The sequence below is a fragment of the Rosa rugosa genome, chromosome 6 (genome assembly GCF_958449725.1).
Source record: "Rosa rugosa chromosome 6, drRosRugo1.1, whole genome shotgun sequence".
NCBI classification, from domain to species: domain Eukaryota; kingdom Viridiplantae; phylum Streptophyta; class Magnoliopsida; order Rosales; family Rosaceae; genus Rosa; species Rosa rugosa.
Genome location: NC_084825.1, coordinates 5,402,237 through 5,411,040, shown reverse-complemented (window position 1 = coordinate 5,411,040; position 8,804 = coordinate 5,402,237).

Genomic DNA, 8,804 nt, shown 5'->3' with positions numbered 1-8,804 from the left:
GACATTTCTCATCTTAGTAAGTATAGCCTATGTGAAATGGTGTCTAGAAAGGGGACAACGTTCATGACAGGTTCTTGAATCCAGAAGTGCGTGCAAATGGGCCTAAACCACTATGTGGGAGTAGCTCATGCCAAAATAAATTCTGCCTCTCTTGTTCGCCCTCCCCCACCTGGCCATTTCAGTAAGGTTGCCCAAAGGATTTGAAAGAAAATTTGTGTCTAGGTGACTATACTTGGGCCGTATGTCTAAACATTGATTCACCTTGTCTTATTGAATTCAGCTACTATATTAAAAAAAAAAAAAAAAAAAAAAATAAATAAATAAACATAAATACAACTCTTAGGGGACAATTCTAAGTGTTCCTACAAAGCTACTAAGCCGAGTCAGCGGCTCCGGAAACTTTTTCCAGCTTTGCCCTCGCAGGAAAGGCTGAGCTCAAGGGAAATGTGAGAGCCACCACCGTGACCGCCACCTCCATCGGAAGTAGTCTTCATGTTGCCAAAGATGTCCTCACCATGCATGGGGAACAGAGGAAGGGTTTCAATCTCCATGTTCATAGATCCATAACCACCATAGTTCCCCATCTGCCCGTTAACAGCAATCATCACACCAGCAGAAGAAGCAGAAGCAGGTGCAGATGAATTGGCAACATTGTCATCACCAACAAGTCCTGATCTTTGCATGGGCACATGAACATCCGAAGTGGACTTCTTCTTCTGCTTCTCCCGAGCCCTTTGGTTCACGAACCAAAAATAGACGTTCTTGAACTCGATCTCGCCGTACCATTTCAGCTGGAGATAGATCCTCTCAACCTGCTCTACAGTTGGGGACCTAACTCCCTTATTGTAGAAAAGCTCCTTGAGGATTCTTATCTGATCTGTAGTGGGAGTCCACCTACTGCGCTTATAAAACATGTTAGCACTACTCCCGGCTGCTTTGTTGCTTCCTCCATCCTCGGTTGGTTGCTGGGTTTGTGGTTCCATTGGTGATGGGTTGAGAGAATGCAAGAATTGAAGAGTGATGATGATGAGTAATTAAGAAAGATTGCTGTTAGAAATATTCGAGTTGATGAAATGATTTCGGGATTGGAAATTTGGGTTTATAATGTGGAGGAAGATATAGGCATGCAAATATCCACCCTTGGATGGAAGATCAAAGAGGAGTCAAATCGATGTCAGTAAATCGAGATTAGTGATTCCAAATCTCGGGAAAAAAGGGACAAGCAGCATGGGAGGAGCGGTTTTTGAGGAGTTAGCTATTATTAAAGGATTAATAGCATGTGGGGAAACCGAACAGTTTTCAAGGAGGTAACTTTTCTTTTCACGAGATTATTTTTCACGACTGTTGTTTTTCAACGAGTGATTAGTGCCTTAAATCTCGGAAAAGAAGGAATTATTGGCGCTAAGAGTTTTGAGTTGGGAGCCAGCAAGTGGATCCAAAAGATACATATTTTCTCAAAAGCCTCACCACGAGTCTCTTTTTGACGCGGAGCATATTTTAAAAAAAGTTCATATTATTTTCAATATACAACTATAGGGGCCTATATTTGGGGCCTTGCGAGACACAATTATTGGCTTCTCACGAATATTTGGATATCAGGATAAGAAAATATTATTGTATTCATAAAGTGGCTTTGCGGCCAAAAGTAGTACATTCATTACAAAGCCAAAAGTGGCTAGAATACAAGACAGGAATCTTCGGATTATCTTCTGAATCTTTTCTCAAGTGGAAGCAGCTATGGAATCCAACGTCGGGTTGAGCCGCGCCCCTTTACATGGAAGCGGCAAAGGAATACAACATAGGCTTGGCCAACGCCATTATCCATGAGAAGGGGAAACTCCAGTGAAAGAAAATGGAGCCTCCAAGCCCCCTCAATTGAAAGCAGCTATGGAATCCAACGCCGGGTTGAGCCGCGCCATTATCTCCTGGAGGGGCAGAGAGTGAAGGAACCGAATATCAGCTTGAGTCTCTGCACCCCCTCTAGCCTTGGTAACCACCATTAGCTGGACGTGAAGTACAGGAACAGCCATTCTGTAGCTTGAACCCATTCCTTCAAAGAGTCCATCCCTTTTCATCCCTCCAAGATTCTATCAAGAAGAGAAATGGGGAGAAGGAGGTGAGAACCAAAGCCCCTTCCATCTGGAGGGCACAACACGGGCTAGGTCCAGAAGGAAGAAAACAGAGGAGGAAAGACGAACCTCAGAGTGGCCGTCCTCCCTCTCCCTGTTTCGCTCCGCGTATGGGATTTTCTCAAAAAATGATCTTACATGACCGGAGATCCCACACTTGGAGCCCCCTCGCGTTTCTAAACCAATCTGAAGCCTGGCATTTTTGTTGCAGAACTCCAGAAGGACGAAACAAGGGGTTGCCTAAGATTACGCCATGAGGCCTAACTCAGGCTTAAGATTACGCCATAAAGCCTAAAATTTAGAGGCTAAAGGTCATTTCATGAGGGGAAGATTTGTGAAGAAGGAGAAAAAGAAGCAAGGATTGAAAGGCCATTTCTCGAATATTTCAGAAAAGTTGTTGTGAGTATTCCCTTCCTGAAATACAACTATTTATAGGGACTTCAGGCAAATCCCCACCCTTGGATGAAGCTCAATTTCAAAACCGATGTCAGTAAATCGAGCTTAGTGATTCCAAATCTCGGGAAAAAAGGGACTAAGCAGCATGTGAGGAGCGGTTTTTGAGGAGTTAGCTATTATTAAAGGATTAATAGCATGTGGGGAAACCGAACGGTTTTCGAGGAGGTAACTGTTCTTTTCACGAGATTATTTTTTAGTGCCACGACCGTTGTTTTTCAACGAGTGATTAATGCCTTAAATCTCGGAAAAGAAGAGATTAACAGCATGTGAGGAGACCGAACGGTTTTCGAGGGGGCCTACAGAGATTGGCCCGCAAAGCTCAATTTCAAGCAAAGTTCCTCCACGCGGAGGTTCGCCGCAATAGCACTAGCTTCGGCTTGAGTGGCCCGTTCTCTGACACGGGCCAGGTTGCGGCCCATTTCTTCAGAAGCAGCCAAAGGTTCATCGAGTTGGGCTTTTTCTGCAGCAGTCGCATTCTCAACAGAGAGCTAGCGAACAAGGCAGATACTTGCTGCTATACACATGGCGAAACTACCACCAAGGAAGAGAAGGATCCTCATTCGCGATCAAAAGCAGTCTCCTTCGCATGGGGGGCACGCTAAAGTTCTGATCTCCTACAACCTGCCCAAGTTTCGCCAGATCCATGGGGGGCAATAAAGTTGGCAAAGGAAGCATCAGTTCATAACAAAGGCAATCCAGATTGTGGCATTCAAGCTTTATGGCCTATTTAGAGGCCTATATGGAATCAGTCAAGTATTATCAGTCAAGCCAATACAAGTGGCTTTGGAGCAACGATGTTATAAGAGCAGTGCTGATTCAAGACCTCTTCAGTCAAGACGAAGACCTTTGACTTCGAGGTCTGGGGGGCAATGTTTGGACCCAAAATGAGCATTTTGGTTTGACAAAGCGTGTCTTGGAGAAATTGAGCCAATATCAGTGGCTCACATATATATTTTCGATAAGTTCAAAAATATATTATTAAGAGGCTAAATAAGGCCTACCAAACATGGAAATGAAAAATCAACTTTAACACATTTTCCTACTTAGGCTAGGAGAAAGCGAGCTAGACAAGAAATGAGAGATGGCGGACTAACCATCCGAACTCCAAATGAGTTGAAACTTTCCAGATTAATTCTAGACATCCCATTGATCATTTCTTATGAAGAGTGCCAAAGCCCGTTCGGAGTGGAAAACCTTCAAACAAACAGTCCAATTTTCTGCAGAAGCAAAACTTGGAAACTGGACCTGTAAGAGGTCCAGCAGCATTTCCGGCCCAACCACATGGAAATAAATTCTGAAAGTTTACCACAATAATCTACATTCATGGTGGATCATTTCATATGAAGAAATCGAAGGTTGAATCTGAGTTCTTAGTGGAGATAAAAATTGAGGGATAAGGGAGCAGAAAATGACTTAAACCTAACAAATTCCATTAAGTGTTTAAGTATTCAAAACCTAACATTCCATTAATGTTTAAGTGCTAAAACCTAACCCATTATGAGTTGTTTACGGCCAAATAGTGTTGCTTGGTAGCCTATAAATAGAGGCTACAACATAGAACAATTCACTCATTCATACATCAAAACATCTCTAAGATGATCTAAGTTCTCTCTAGAGCAAACCTCTCTAAGAGCAACTCCTCTCCTTCTCTTTCTCTTACCGGTGATCACACTCCTAGTCCTAGTCTTCTCAGAAGCCGACTATTAGTGCCACCAAACCCTCTGTCAACGTACTTCGGTCCTAGTCTCCTTGGGAGCCGATTGTAGTACCACGACCAAAAACACCACAAGAGACTCATTCATACATCAAAACATCTCTAAGATGATCTAAGTTCTCTCTAGAGCAAACCTCTCTAAGAGCAACTCCTTTCCTTCTCTTTCTCTTATAGGTGATCACACTCTAAGTCCTAGTCTCCTCAGGAGCCGACTATCAGTGCCACCAAACCCTCTGTCAAAATGCTTCGGTCCTAGTCTCCTCGGGAGCCGACTGTAGTACCGCAACCACAACGGTTACGGAACCAGCCAAGCAAGGGTAACGCCCTAGCAACCCAGCCAAGCTAAAGTCACGCTTTAGCAAGTACTTCTCTCTACTTCCCGGTGATTTCGCTCTGCTTAACCTACAACGTTAAGTATCGACTTGGTGACACAAGACAAAGTCCTCCAGCACGAGGCACAAAGAATCCTGCGACGAGGTTGGTGCTCTCCTCGTCTACAGTCGCTCAAAAGAAGTCAGGTCAATGGACACCCCCAACGACCGGACCCAAACGGTGCTGGCACGCCCGCGCAGAAAAGAGACTGTTGACCAGCTGCAACAAAATTGGATCCAAACAGAAGAGACCAACAAAACTCGCATGTACTGTTGCTGAAGTCCTCGCATCATGATCAGAACACTCCTCAGACCCCATTCACATTTCTCAACGATCGCATATGCAATAGTTCAATGCAGTGAAGCAATGCATTTCGAGCAAATGGCGGGTTTTCTTACACAGAGTTCTACTGGGAATGGGTAGAAGATATTTTAAGCAGAAATGGCAAGCTTATCCGGGAGACTGGCCTCTATCGAGCTATATTCGCCTCACTGTTCAGCTATGACCGTGTTGCACCTGTCATACGGGCCTTCTGCGCATACTGGTGCCCTGCGACGAATACCCTCCACACATCTAGAGGAGAAATGTCCATCTCCCTCTGGGATTTGGACCAACTCGGAGGTTTGCCCATTGTTGGACGGTTTTATGATGAGGTGGTTCCAACTGCTGAAGAGCTTTCTGCAACGAGCAAAGGGAGTCAACAAAGCTGTCGCTATTTGTTTCTCGCCTACCATAAGCTTTGCAAGGAAGGTCAAGGGCAGAAAGTGAAGATAACCTCATGGATACGATATTGGTATAGAGGAGCTTTGCGCTATAAGAGGCCTCCGAACAAAAGCCAAAGGAACAAAAGAGATCCGCCCCAGGATGCATTTAATCCATCTGGCAAGATCCCCGAGATCCGACAACGAACTTCTGCAGACCGCGCAGCATTTGATGACTTAGGCATGGATGGTGAAGACATAGAGCCCACCTATTTGGCTGCCTTTCTTGCTTGTTGGTTGTGCCTGTTTGTTTTACCTAGAGACGACACTGGTTTGATTCGTCCGGGAGTTTTCAAAGTTGCAAGCAAAATGTCACAGGGTGTACAGTTTTGCCTAGCGGTACCAGTACTGGCCAGCATCTATCAAGGTTTGAACGAGATTTCTGTTTCCAGCGATCCAGGTAATTGCTCGGCTGCTCTTCCTTTTCATTATATTTATGCATGGATAGCAGAGTACTTCGGCACCCACTTTCAATCTCCACTTCCCAACGACCTAAGGCCCCGTATGGTCCGCTTCTCCGGTTCCTTTTCAGCTAAGAATTTTGGAGACTCACAAGCTCTTTCTTTGTTCAACTCATGTGACACTGTGAGGATGGGTGCATTTGCCAGGGTATTTTCGGAGAGTAGGGTGATTATCAACCGCGATAGCATCTCCCATTTAGACCTCATATATCTCATCAGCCTTCGTTCTGGGTATCTTTCTCTCAGACAAGATAACCGACGGGTTATTCAGCCATACAGTCCACATTGATTCAGTCGACAGTTTGGTTATGTCCAAGATATTCCTGGCAGCCTTAAGAATGACATTCGCACCAGCGTATTGGCTTTGATTTATAAGCATTGGGATTCTTGCACCAGAAGGAACACCAAGTGCGTGGTAACATTGCCTACCCAAAGTGCTGTCACAGAGTATATGGTTACCCGAGACTACGTTGATTGGTGGTCTAAAGTGTACCGTTCTACACCAGTGAAGACAACGAAAGTAGCGCCTACTAGTGGACCACCGCACAGGACTTTGAAAGCTAAAGAAGACAAGAATGTCTCCCGTGCAACACCGCCTCATCACAAAAATGTGAGTCCTTGTGAAGTTGAATGTAGCACCAACGTCCCTGTGCCTCCTAATAGGGCTTTGCCCCCAGATAGCGACCGTCAGGCTCACCCGGTCGACTTTCTAGAAGATGATGTAGACTCTTTGGATTCTCACGTCTCTTTGGTCCGTCAACTTAAACTGAAAAGACCAGCAATCCAAGAAAGAAGGTGTAGTGGGAGCAGTAGTAGCAATAATAGTGAGGTGCACTTTAAGCGTCGGAAAACTGACACCAGTCTTGGCCCTACCTATTGCGATCCCAATGCTGAGTTTACACTGAATTCTGACTTTCTTGGTGACGTTCCAATTTCTTCACAACCGATGTTGCCATATAATGAGGTAACCCCTTTTTTGGACTTGCGTCGGATTTTTTTGTATGGTCTTTTTTGGAACTTGAATTGTTCTTTTCCCATCTTTTCAGGGTGCAGAGATTGATGGTCATTCACTTTGGGGGAACGATGACGCCTCTTCAGACCCTATACGTGTTCCTTCTGCAGCGGAACTTGAGGCTTACACTTTACCCACGAAAGGAAAATCCAATGCAAAGAATGACTCACAGCAAATTGACCCTACAGGTACAATTCTTAACTCTTGTGTATTTTCATTGCACTTTAAGCCCTTTTTTTTTTACTAATGATACATGTACAGGTCCACTTACCAAGGTGCATCCTCCCAAGCCTCTGAACACCATAGCCTTTTCTGAGGCCTCTCTTGGTGGAGCTGCTATTATAGATGCTAATCAAAGACTTCGTGATATTCGTCAACAAGCTGCTACAGCAGTTTGTGAGCAAATTGAAGATATGATAATGAAGCACTCCTCAAAGACCATTCTTTCCAGCAAGGGGGAACTTGACAAGCTGATAGCTGAGCTTAGCCATTATGGGATTGATCCTTCATCCGTAAGGGGCAAAGTTGAGAGATTGTTGACCAGTGCGGACCAATACAACTTGGCACGACTTGCTTGTTCACGCAAGGCTACTCTAGGCACACGTAACCAACGTCTGGCTGACACAGAGTCAGAAATTGCAAAGGTTACTTCAATTCGTCAAGCTGACTCTGATCATCGCCAATCTGCCCTCAAGTCTTTGGAGAAGCTCAAGGAGGAACAGCAAAAATTGGAGCAAACAGTGACTCTACTAGACGAGAGACTTCTACTACAGGAGAAGAAGCTTGTTGACCTAGAAAAAGAGAAGTCTCAAATCCAGGAGACCCCCGAGGTGACCACTGCGGAGCTTGAGACGACAAAATCATTGCGAGACACTTTTGAGAATCACCGCAATAGCATCAAGGGTTTGACTTGGGTGTGAAGAGCTGTTCTCCATTCGTAACTTATGATGATTTTTTTTTCATTTTCCTTTATCACTTGTAATAAATCAAATTTTGACAGTTATAACTTATTATGAAAATAGATTACTTTTCTATTCATTTACTTTATGAATGGTAAACAAACCCTTTATTTTTATTTGATTTGACTGAACTTGAGATTGTTATTCCCAAGCTGCCTACGTATCCTTCTAATGAAGGAATCAAGTCATCACGTAGTTCAAGGGTTTATGGATGAAGTGAATTTTTTTTTTTTATTTATTATATTTTTTTTTATGCCATGTGCAGTTTAGGCTCGTGCTGGCTAGGAGCGTCTTCTTATGCGTTTCAAGCATAGTACCTCTTCAAGAACTTTCCATTTATGGGGCCAATCCTCAGGCCATCTTCAGCCACAATTTTGTAGGCTCCATTGGTGTAGACTTCGCGGACTACATAAGGTCCATCCCACTTTGACTGAAACTTTGGACCAGTCTTGTGTGTCATGATGATAGATCTGCGCACGGCAAGCACTAGGTCACCAACTTGAAAGGATCGAGGTCGAACCCCTTTGTTGAAAGCTCGTGACATTCGAGCTTGATAGCATTCCAAGTGTTGTTGCACATCAAGTCTCTTTTCATCTAAGGCTTCCAACTCTTGAAGGCGCAACTTGGCATTCTCTTCATCAGTCAGTCCGTCTTGCAAAGCAATCCTCAGAGATGGAATTTGTTTCTCCAAGGGTAAGACCGCTTCAACACCATATACAAGGGAGTAAGGTGTAGCTTTTGTGGGAGTTCTATATGTCGTTCTATAGGCCCAGAGCGCTTCGCCCATTCTTTCATGCCAATCCCTTTTTGTTTTGCTGACAACCTTCTTCAAAATATTACACAATGTCTTGTTGAATGCCTCAGCCAATCCGTTAGCGGGGGCATTGTACATAGAAGAAAAGTGCAGCTTGAAGTGATATTTCTCACAGAGTTTCTCCAT